The 12,455-nt window shown below is 39.3% G+C and overlaps 1 protein-coding gene across 2 annotated transcripts in view; it reads right to left on the bottom strand.

Annotated features, from left to right (window-relative positions):
• Tmlhe (trimethyllysine hydroxylase, epsilon) overlaps positions 1–10,461 on the bottom strand; it is a 174,827-nt gene extending 164,366 nt beyond the window's left edge. Inside the window, exon 1 of one of the 2 annotated variants that reach the window (XM_006535854.4) lies at positions 10,293–10,461. The gene's annotated coding sequence lies outside the window, so the exon portion shown is untranslated. The remainder of the gene's footprint in view (positions 1–10,292) is intronic. The other variant, NM_138758.2, reaches the window with a different exon arrangement.
• Between the last annotated feature and the right edge of the window lie 1,994 nt (positions 10,462–12,455).

The raw sequence follows: 12,455 nt of genomic DNA, 5'->3' as shown, positions 1-12,455 counted from the left end.
TACAAATTGGAAAGGAAGAAGTCAAAATATCACTTTTTGCAGATGATGTGATAGTATATATAGGTGACCCTAAAAATAAGTGACCCTAAAACTCCTAAAACTTATAAACAGCTTCGGTGAAGTGGCTGGATATAAAATTAACTCAAACATGTCAATGGCATTTCTGTACACAAAGGATAAACTGGCTGAGAAAGAAATTAGGGAAACAACACCCTTCTCAATAGTCACAAATAATATAAAATATCTGGGCATGACTCTAACTAAGGAAGTGAAAGATCTGTATGATAAAAACTTCAAATCTCTGAAGAAAGAAATTAAAGAAGATCTCAGAAGATGGAAAGATCTCCCATGCTCATGGATTGGCAGGATCAACATTGTAAAAATGGCTATCTTGCCAAAAGCAATCTACAGATTCAATGCAATCCCCATCAAAATTCCAACTCAATTCTTCAACAAATTAGAAAGGGCAATCGGCAGATTCATCTGGAATAACAAAAAACCTAGGATAGCAAAAACTCTTTTCAAGAATAAAAGAACCTCTGGTGGAATCACCATGCCTGACCTAAAGCTGTACTACAGAGCAATTGTCATTAAAAAAAAACTGCATGGTACTGGTATAATGACAGACAAGTAGACCAGTGGAATAGAATTGAAGACCCAGAAATGAACCCACATTCCTATGGTCACTTGATCTTTGACAAGGGAGCTAAAACCACCCAGTGGAAAAAAGACAGCATTTCAACGAATGGTGCTGGCAGAACTGGTGGTTATCATGTAGAAAAATGTGAATTGATCCATTCCTATCTCCTTGTACTAAGGTCAAATCTAAGTGGATAAAAGAACTCCACATAAAGCCAGAGACAGTGAAACTTATAGAGGAGAAAGTGGGGAAAAGTCTCAAAGATGTGGGCACAGGGGAAAAATTCCTGAATAGAACAACAATGGCTTGTACTGTAAGATCGAGAATTGACAAATGGGACCTCATAAAACTGCAAAGCGTCTGTAAGGCAAAGGACACTGTCAATAAGACAAAAAGGCCACCAACAGACTGGGAAAGGATCTTTACCTATCCTAAATCAGATAGGGGACTAATATCCAATATATATAAAGAACTCAAGAAGGTGGACTCCAGAAAATCAAATAACCCCATTAAAAAGTGCGGCTCAGAGCTAAACAAAGAATTCTCACCTGAGGAATACCGAATGGCAGAGAAGCACCTGAAAAAAATGTTCAACATCCTTAATCATCAAGGAAATGCAAATCAAAACAACCCTGAGATTCCACCTTACACCAGTCAGAATGGCTAAGTTCAAAAATTCAGGTGACAGCAGATGCTGGTGAGGATGTGGAGAAAGAGGAACACTCCTCCATTGTTGGTGGGATTGCAAGCTGATACAACCACTCTGGAAATCAGTCTGGCGGTTCCTCAAAAAATTGGACATATTACTACCAGAGGACCTCTCCTGGGTATATATCGAGAAGATGTTCCAACCAGTAAGAAGGACATATGCTCCACTATGTTCATAGCAGCCTTATTTATGATAGCCAGAAGCTGGAAAGAACCCAGATGCCCCTCAACAGAGGAATGGATACAGCAATGTGGTACATTTATACAATGGAGTACTACTCAGCTATTAAAAAGAATGAATTTATGAAATTCCTAGGCAAATGGATGGACCTGGAAGGCATCATCCTGAGTGAGGTAACCCAATCACAAAAGGACTCACATGATATGTACTCACTGATAAGTGGATATTAGCCCAGAAACTTACAATACTCAAGATATAAGATGCAATTTGGGAAACACATGAAACTCAAGAACAAAGAACAAAGTGTGGATACTTTGCCCCTTCTTAGAATTGGGAACAAAACACCCATGAAAGGAGTTACAGAGAAAAAGTTTGGAGCAGAGACTAAAGGATGGACCATCTAAAGACTGCCATACTGGGGATCCATCCTATAATCAGTCATGAAATGCTGACACCATTGCATACACTAGCAAGATTTTGCTGAAAGGACCCTGATATAGCTGTTGCTTGTGAGACTATGCTGGGGCCTAGCAAACACAGAAGTGGATGCTCACAGTCAGCTATTGGATGTATCACAGAGCCCCCAATGGAGTAGCTAGAGAAATTACCCAAGGAGCTGGGGGGGATCTCCAACCCTATAGGTGGAACTACAATATGAACTAACCAGTACCCCCCGGAGCTCGTGTCTCTAGCTGCATAAGTATCAGAAGATAGCCTAGTCGGCCATCAGTGAAAATAGAGGCCCATTGGTCGTGCAAACTTTATATGCCTCAATACAGGGGAACACCAGGGCCAAGAAGTGGGTGTAGGTGGGTGGGGGAGTTGGTGGGGGAGGGTGTGGGGGATTTTTGGGATAGCTTGGAAATGTAAATGAAATAAATACCTAATTTAAAAATTAAAAAAAAAACTGAACTCAAAGAGACAGAAATACTGAAGAAAATTCTACCTGAAATAAAGATGAAGTTGAAAAATATCAATAACCTGATTAGGAAACTCAGAGCAATGCTTTGCAAGAATGGATCAAGTATAAGATAGAATATCAAGATACGAAGATTAAAGTAGAGGAATTAAATCATACAAGCAAATATGAAAACTAAAAATGCATGAAAGGAAAATTTTAAAATCCTGAAATTCACATGAAGCAATAAAGGCCCTGCATAACCAAAGCAATACTGAATAAAAGGACTAATGATGGAAGGACTACCTACCTTGCCAGATTTCAAGCTACACACAGAGCTATAGTAATTTTTTTTAAAAGCATTTTAGTGGCACAAAACAGACATAGGTCCATGGAACAAAACAGAAGACACATTGGGCAGTGGTGGTGCACATCTTCAACCTCAGCAATTGGGAGGCAGATGCGGGTGGATCTTTGTGAGTTTGAGGTCAGCCTGGTCTACAGAGTGAATTCCAGAATAGCTAGGGCTACACAGTGAAACCCTGTCTTGAAAAAACAAAAATAAAGACTCAAATATAAGTACATGTATTAGAGCCATCTGATATGACAAGGATGCCAAAAATGCACCCTGGGGGAAAGACACTATTGTGATGTGATAGTGGGAAAACTGCACATTCTCATGCAAAAGAACAAAATTAAAACCACATCTATCACCCAGTACAATATCAATTCTAAATGGTTCAGAGACCTCATTGTAAAGCCTGAAATATTAAAAGTTCTAGACTATCAAAGAATCATTGCCAATGCACTTTAAAATACTCCATAAAATAGAAGGGAGGGGACCATTTGTAAACTCTTTAGGTCTTATATTATATGATGCTAAAACCAAGAATCACAAAGAAGCTGGGCATGATGGTGCATGCCTTTAATCCAAGCACTTGGGAGGCAGAGGCAGGCAGATTTCTGAGTTCGAGACCAGCCTGGTCTACAGAGTGAGTTCCAGGACAGCTAGGGCTACACAGAGAAGCCCTGTCTCGAAAAACAAAAAACAAAAAACAAACAAACAAAAATCACAAAGAAAAATTGTAGAGCAATATTGTTGATAGACATAGATGCAAAAAATCCCCAATAACACAGTGATAATATTGGATAACAAATTATTTCACTCTAAGGAGGCATAGATGCCTCAACATTCACAAATCAAAAACTTTAATGCAATGTTACCTATCTAATACACCTACCTGTCTACACACATGCACTCACACGTACACCCACATACCCATTCAATAACATACACATACAAAACCTGAAAATAAAAATCTAAAATTTTATGTGTGTATGTATATGTGTGTGTGTATGTGTGTGTATGTGTGTGTGTGCCTGTGTGTGTGTGTGTGTGTGTGTGTGTATGAAATCAAGAAAAAGTCCTCACAATGAAACCTTTCAGATACTGAAGAAAGAAACCAAAGAATTTAGACAATAGAAAAGTATTCCCATGCTCAGAGACTCGGTAGAATTAGTAATTTAAAAATGGCTGTATTACAAAAAGCTACCTATCTACGTATCAAATGAGTGGTGGTTTGCATATGCTTGGCCCAGGGAGTGGCAGGATTATAAATTATGGCCCTGTTGGAGTAGGTATGTCCCTGTGGGTGTGGGTTATAAGTCTCTCATTCTAGCTACCTAGAAGTCAGTATTCTACTAGCAGATTTCAGATGATGTAGAATTCTCAGCTCTTCCTCCCCCATGCCTGCCTGGATGTTGCTATACTCCCACCTTGATGATAATGGACTGAACTTCTGAACCTATAAGCCAGCCCCAGTTAAATGTTGCCCTTATAAGAGTTGTCTTGGTCATGATATCTATAAACAGTAGTAAAACCGAACTTGGTACCAGGGACTGGAGTATTGCTGTGATAGGCCTGGCCATGCTTTTGTTTGGAAGAATGTGGATTTAGGGACTTTGGATTAGGAAAGCAGTTGAATGCTTTAAATAGGGTGTAATGGGCTACCCTTGTAGGAATGTGGAAGATGTTGCTAAGACTGATTTGAATTGTGCAAACCTGGCCCAAGAGGTTTCAGTGGAGAATTTCAATATGTGGCCTAGAGACTGTTTTGTGGTATTTTGGTGAAGAATGTGCCTACTTTTTGCCCTTGACTGAAGAGTCTGCCTGAGGCTCAGGTGAAGAGATTAATTGCATTAACAAGGTAAGTCTCAAAAATACCCGTTATAGACTTTGTTCTCTGGTTAAGTCTCATGAGGAACATTTTGAACAAGCATAGCAAGCTGAGAAAGCAAAAATGTAAAACATATGGTTCAAGTATTAAAGGGGAACCAGGAAATGAAATGGAGCTGAATCTTATGTTCGAGGACATTAAACTAAATTAAGGGAGTAGTGACCTTGGGGCAAGATCCCAACCAACTAAGTTTGAGTCCTGGCATGGTAGTTTAAGCCTTTAATCCCTGGAGAAAAAGCCAAACAGATCTCTGAGTTCAAGGCCAGCCAAGTTCTAAGTGAAGAAATACTTAAATCCAGGCTTGGTGGACGACACCTTTAATCCCAGTGCTTAGGAGACAGGCATGCATATCTCTGCATTCAAAGTCAGTCTACAGAGCAAGATCCAGGACAGCCAAGCTTAGGCAGTGAAGGAGCTGTTAAAAAGAAAGTTGTTGATAATATAATAGAAAAGGGGAGCCATGTTTCAGCCCCAACAAGCAGCAGAACTTGGCAGCTTCAGCCATGTGACTCTGACTTTAGAGTGTAAATTACAAGGGACTATTGGAACACCTGATGCTGGTTAGCTGGAGCTAAAAAATTAGGGGTGATTAAGAAGAGACCAGTGTCACTGAGGTGAGATCTTCTGGGAAGTGTTTTCTGAGAATACAACCAGGCTGTGTTCCAGAGACAGCCAAGGTTGTACCTCCAGCAGCAGCTGTACTTGGTCATGTGTAAGAGTCACCGAGGTGGTATTGGTTTTGAAGGTATGAAGGCATCATAAAGAGCAGCTGAAGCTTGGCATTGTGAGAGGCCATGGAAGGCCATTGGTGAAGGTGCATCCTGTTTTAGGTGATAGGCCAGGACTGAAGGGGTCATGCAAAGAATTTGAAGCTTGACACCATGAAGAGAGCATATGAGAAGCTATTGGTGAAGCCTAGTTTGCAGTGGAAGACCCAAGCATATTAGAGACGCTAGTACCATGGGATGATCACCAAGAACAGCAGCAGCAGTGGAGTGGATCAACATGAGCATGGAGGGTTAACAGAGAGCAGAGCTGGAGAAATGACACCAGCCCTTTCATCATGTGTGGATGACAGACATTGAAACAAGAAGCTGTAACACTGAAGTTGCCTTGAAGACCACAAGATGTTTGAGATGCCACAGCCCTGGGCTATCTGCTGAGGAAAGCTGCCAACAGGGTGTGCAACCAGTTCACAAGAAAGAACTTTGTTGCAGTCAACAAAGATGAAAAGAGAGTTGGAGATCTGAAGACTGCATTGACATCAGACATGGAGATGCAGAGTTCTGAGTTTGCCCAGCTGGTTTCCTGTTTTGCTTTGGGAGTTACAGTTAAGTGATTGGATGGATCTCAGAAGAGACCTTGAACTTTGGACTTTTAACATTGTTGGGACTGCTATAAACTATGGGGACTTATGAAGTTGGACTAAATGTATTTTGCATTATACTGTGTTTAGGTATGGCCCCCATACACTCATGTGTTTGAACAAGCCTAAGGGGTCCAGGGAGTGGAATGTGATGGTTTGTATATGCTTGGCCCAGGGAGCAGCACTATTAGAGGGTGTGGCCTTATTGGAATTGGTGTGGTCTTATTGGAGTAGGTGTGTCACTGTGAGTGTCAGCTTCATCCTAGCTGCCTGGAAGCTAGTATTCTGCTAGCAGCCTTCAGATGAAGATGTAGAACTCTCAGCTCCTCCTTCACCATGCCTGCCTGGATGCTGCCATACTCCCACCTAGATGATAGATAATAGACTGAGCTTCTGAACCTGTAAGTCAGTCCCAATTAAATGTTGTCCTTTATAAGACATGGTGTCTACTCACAGCAGTAAAACTCTTAATTAAGACAAAATATAATCCCATGAAAATACCAATGACCTTTTTACACAGAAGTAAAAGAAATGTATTAAAATTCATGTAGACCTATTTATGAATTATGAAAAATCCTGAGCAAGCATAGTAACCCTCCAGAAATCACAATATTTAATTTCAAAATACACTAAGAGCTATAGTATCAAAAGTAACATGTATTGGTATTAAAACAGATAGGCAAAACAATGGAATGGAAGGAATAAAAAATAAATTTACACAGCTCTAGTCATCTGTTTCTTGATGAATATGCTAAAAATATATTTTTAAAAGAGAGAGATCCTGATCAATCAGTTTTGCTGGAAAAATTGGATCTATACACATAGAAAACTAAAACTATTTCTCTAGCTCTTACCTTGTACAAAATCAACTAAATCAGACCAAAGACCTTAACATAAGATGCAACTGAAACTGCTAGTGGAAAGCTTAACGTTAGTCACAATAACTTCCTTAATATACCTCTGAAAGCCTAGAAATTAACAAAAAGATTTGACAAGTGGTATTACATGAAATTAGAGAGCTTCTGTGCAGCAGAGGAAAAAATGAACAGAATAAAGACACAGCTTATAACACAGGACAAAGATCCATAGATTAAATCCAGAATATAGAAAGAACTAAAAATCCTACTAAATAGATTAATAATTCCAATAATAAATGGACAAATAAACTGAGAAGACAATTTTTAAACAATGAATAATAGTTATAGAGAAACTGAACATGTTTAGTCATCAGGGAAATGTAAATTCAAAGTACATTGAAATTCTATCTTACTCCTGTCAGAATTGCTATTATTAAGAAACAAACAGTGTCCAGCATGGTGGCACACACTTTTAATCTTAGCATTTGGGAGGCAAATACAGGTGAACCTCTGTAAATTCAAGGCAAGTATACATAGAGTTCCAAGACAGCCATGGCTACTTAGAGACCCTGCCTCAAGAGAAAGGGAAAGGGAAAGGGAGAAAACGAAGAGGGGAGAGGGGAGAGAGGAGAGGGGAGAAGGGAGAGGAGAAGATTATAAGAGCAAGAATACAAGAAACTCTGTCTTAGAAATGGTTATGCAAACAAGACTGAAGCAATGGCAACATCAATAGACACGTTAATGTCCAAGAGGGGAATTTTCATGGGGTCCCACTCCTAGAATAAGAACTACTAATGCCTGCTAGTAGAAAAATTAGCCTCTCCCAGATAGCCTCTGTCATGGTTTGAATATGCTTGGCCCAGAGATTGCCACTATTTGGAGGTGTGGCCTTGTTGGAATAGGTGTGTCACTGTGGGCATGGGCTTTGATACCCTTGCCCTAGCTCTCTAGAAGTCAGACTTTCACTAGTAGCCTAACGTTCAGCTCTGCCTGCACCATGCCTGCCTGGATGTAGCCATGCTCCTGCCTTGATGATAATGGACTGAAACTCTGAACCTATAAGCCAGCCCCAATTAAATGTTGTCCTTATAAGAGTTGCCTTGATTATGGTGTCTGTTCACAGCAGTAACACTAATTAAAACAGCCCCTTTATAGGCTATCTAATGCAGAGTGGTCAGTCTTGAAACTATAAACACATAAACAGCAAAAAATAGATTCAGCAGGTTGTAATATACATACACACACACACACACACACACACACACACGCACACGCACAATGTGTGTGTGTGTGTGTGTGTGTGTGTGTGTGTGTGTGTGTGTGTGTATACATATGTGGGGCAGTAGGTCATACCACCAGACTGGCAAGGTCTGTGGATTCAGAGCAGATTCAGGAACCCTGGCAATTCTCATAATTGAGAATGGTAGGCATTTAAATCTACTCTCAACCATGTCCCAGTCCTGGAACATGTGACCACGCCACCCTATTGAGAGTACTGTGACAAACACCTGAAGTCTTCCCACATGCAGATGGGGCATTTCCTACCATCTCAGACCAATAGAAAAGCATCTTCCTCTAGATCACACCCTAACCCCAAAAGTTTATAAGGTCTATCCACAAGGAATAAAGCGCACAAGTTATTTCACCAAAGATTGTCTGAGGATGCCTGTCTCATTGAGCTGTAACACTCAGGAGTTTTCTCTCCTGAAGCTTTTAGCATTGGACTTTGATCCCACCCAACAAGCCAGGTGTGTGCTAGATCTCAGCCACTTCCTGCTGGGTGGCTTCAACTCTGGCTATCTTGTTGTGTCTTGCTGCCTGCCTGCCACCAACTCCAGGACAGCAGCAGTAGAAGTGGCCCAGCATACTGCCCTGCTCTGACCTCCCCTTGGAGAGCTGTAACTCTTTGGCTCCTCTGGCTAGGCCAGAGCCCTGCGGATCCCTGCTGACAGCTCCTGGTATCCAGACTGGCACACATATGTATTCATTATGCATGTAACAATAATAAAGGAAAAGAAGATATCACTTTGAGTGAGAATGTCATGGGAGGGGTTGGAAGGAGGAAAAGCAAGGGGGAAAATCATGTAATTCTATTTCAATTAAAATACATCTTATTTAAAAAAAAAACCCTAAAAATAGAAGTAACCATATGAGACAGTTATATCACTCAAACATATATACTATGGGAATCAAATTCAATATTTAAAAGATATACTTATACATCCTTATTTATTGATGTAGTACTTCACAACATCCTAGTTATGGAATAAATCAGGGAGGAAAACAGCTGCCAGGAACAGCATAGATACCAAACAAATATTTTTCTGCCATTCTCAGAGTTGACAAGCAGGGGTGGAGTGGTACTGTGAGACCCCTGAGACAGACACTAAGACAAGCTAGTATTGTCTGCCACAATCTGTATTTCCAAGAAAGAACTAGGAGAAATAAACACATGGTAGAAGTTCCCAGTTCTACCACTACAGTGAACATTCTGTTCATCACACTGCTTATGAAACAATGTATGACTTCTTTTAATATTGTGGTAAATCATGTTTTCTTTTCATGATTGTTCTATAATAAAGGCAGATTTGGTCCATAGTACTCATATTTCTCCCTGCACCTCTGTAGTCACTTACCTAATATAAAATTAACTACTTTTAAACCTTAACTACACTGTATCCTAACAAGCAAACTATAAAATAAAAGCAACAATAAATTTTGGCCACTGTATGAAAATGGAACAATGTTCCTAAGTAGGAGAGCTCAGTGGTTTTGTTCAGTAATTAAACAGTAAAATCTTCAACTATTTTGATTTTATGAAACTTGCTGGTGGTGTTCATTCAACACATAAATAACATTTTGGACAATAATTTTTGTTTAAAATCCTTTACTAATATAGTATTCTCATGAGCATTATTCAGATTTAACATTCAACTCATGCAGGAAAGAATGCCATTTCCAGTAGTTTTAAAAGGTTCTTCAGAATTGTTTTCAGGAAGTTTCTAGACTAATTTCCTTCCTACAAGTACACTGACAGCCTTCCTCTGAGAGACATAGGGTGCAATCTGACAGGAGAACAATAGTAAAATGATATAGAAAGAAGGCAGCCTGGGAGTCAGTCTCAAGCACAGCTTACTCCAGCTCGTTTACAGAGTTAGGCCCAACTGGCCCTATCCTGATATCCAGAAAGGCTGTATGGCAAAACTAGCACAAACCATAAGGAAGCTCTTGGGGAAAGGCAGGAGTGTCCTCCTCAGCTAGTGTAAGGTGAGTATTATCACCCTGGGATGAGGATTGGAGCTGCCACTGCCCCAGCCCTGTACCAGGCCCCAAAGCACAAGACTAGGTGCCATGGGTACTGGCCATCTAAGACAACCCTCCCCAGACCCGAAGTGCTGTACCTACCTGCGCTGGAAGTCGCGACTCAGAAGTTTGAGGAGGTAAATGCAAGCAAAGAGGGGCTGTAGTGCCGCTTTGTCAGTCCTTTTGCGTTTTACTACCCAGCCTCCCACAGCAGTCTGACTCTCGCTCCCCTCCCCCAGCCTGCTCTAGCCCAGCAGAGAAACTTAAAGCCCCGCCCCGCTCCTTCCGTTCGTGCAGAGTGGAATCCTCTCTGGGCACATTTAAAGACTAGGAACCAGAAAGATCAGCCAAGTAGTATAGTCGGTAGTATTCACTGAACAAATTTGGAGGTATAACAAGAGAAAGACGGGTCCAGGATGTTACAGTGCATGTAAAACTCAGGTTGCCTGCCTTTTTTCTGTTTTCTTCTATAATCTCTTGCCTATGCTTTTATTAATGGTAGCTTATTGAGGTTTCATAAGAACTAAAATTCTTCCACTGTCCTTCCACATGTCACATATCCCTCACTACTGAATTTCTATAGATTCGGATGAGCATTTTGAATCAAAGGCCCAACTAGAGTTAATGTAGTACGCTTTAAAAGGGGAATGAACCACAAGAAATGAACACTTTGTGCGAATGAAATTTAATAATAATGCATACTAGAAAAAAACAAGAGATGGAGCATGAAATTATCTTTCATAAACGTACAAAAGAAAACACTTTTTTGGATTCAACATTAACAAAAGAAGAAAAGTCTTTCATTATGATGGAGGCTTTTTAATATTCCTCTGTCGTTTTATCCTGGAATTCTCCCTATCTACAGTTGTTCATTTGGAAAAATTTATAGTATTTTTTTTTAAAATCAATTTTGTATCCTTCTGTTATTCCTGCCATTAGTATATAAATTTATATTCTTTTCCCATTGATTCCATATGCCTTATATATCACTTACTCTGGATTCTAATTTCTCTGTCTACTTATTTCTTCTGTGCAGTGAACAAGCAGCCTTTTGAAAGCAGAAAGTTTTTATTTTTCAAATCTGATTACCAAGCATAGGATGTATTCTTTAACGAATATTTGTTAATAATTGCCTAAGGCCACTGAATATACATACTAAAGATTGTACCCAAAATGTGAATTAATGTTAAGAAGAATAAATAAGATTAAAAATCTAGATTTAATCCAGCTGGTATTAATTCATTGCAACAAATATGGAGTCTACTATATGTCAAACTTTGCAGTGATTTCTGGGTATAAACTGATGATCAAAACCAGGACATAGTTCATACCCTTATAATTTTATGCTTAAAGAATAAATATCAATGGTGACCAGACAAATAGGAAAAAGAACATTCCAGAGAGAAGGAAAGCATGATCCAGTGTCTAGTAATATGAAGGAGCGTGACAATAGTGAAAAACATCAGTAAAGGTAAGAACAAGATCAGTAAAGGTAAGATGAAATTGATAAATATAAAGACCTCAAGAAAAGGCAAGAAGTTGATAAAGTTTATTTAATTCAGAGAACTTCTCCATTATATAGCAAAGAACATTTATGAAACTTATACTATCTTCCATTGACCTGTTTTATAATAAACATTTAAAAGAGACTATATTATTTGAACTTTAGAGGTAAGGCAACTAAGGCACAGATAAGTTAAGCAATCTCAACAAGATCATAATAAAGTTAAGTTTCCAAGCTAAGATTAAAACCTAAGTAAATGGTATACAATGGAAACTATAATTAAAACACCATAAAAATCTGAAAAATAATTCTTTCAACAAAATATGTTCATTGGCTCTAGATACTTGACATTCATTTGTATAATAAACCACACTAAGAGCTTCAAGAAAATAGTACACTGGATTCAAATATTACTATTGAAAACTTATGCCTTAACAGTGGTGATGGTGGGTGCCTTTGTTATGTGATGCTGCCCAGACACAGAGTGAAGAAGGGAGGAAAAGTAGATGCTTAAATGCTATTTTGTGGAGCACACCTACAGTTTTGGTCAAAAGGCTTTGTTTCTCTGAGCTTCAATTTCCTATTTCATACATGGGTACAATAATAGCATCTATCTCACAAGACTATAATGATTAAAAGAGTCCATGCATGTAAAGACATGCTTGACATGCAGCGTCAGTATTAGCTATTAAAGATACAGCGTTTTAGTGACTGAAAGAGAGGAAGTATGAACAACCAGAAAAAAGAGTCCAGGTACAACT

This window comes from Mus musculus (assembly GCF_000001635.26).
Source record: "Mus musculus strain C57BL/6J chromosome X unlocalized genomic contig, GRCm38.p6 C57BL/6J MMCHRX_RANDOM_CTG2".
NCBI classification, from domain to species: domain Eukaryota; kingdom Metazoa; phylum Chordata; class Mammalia; order Rodentia; family Muridae; genus Mus; species Mus musculus.
This window is presented reverse-complemented; position numbering and strand designations above follow the sequence as displayed.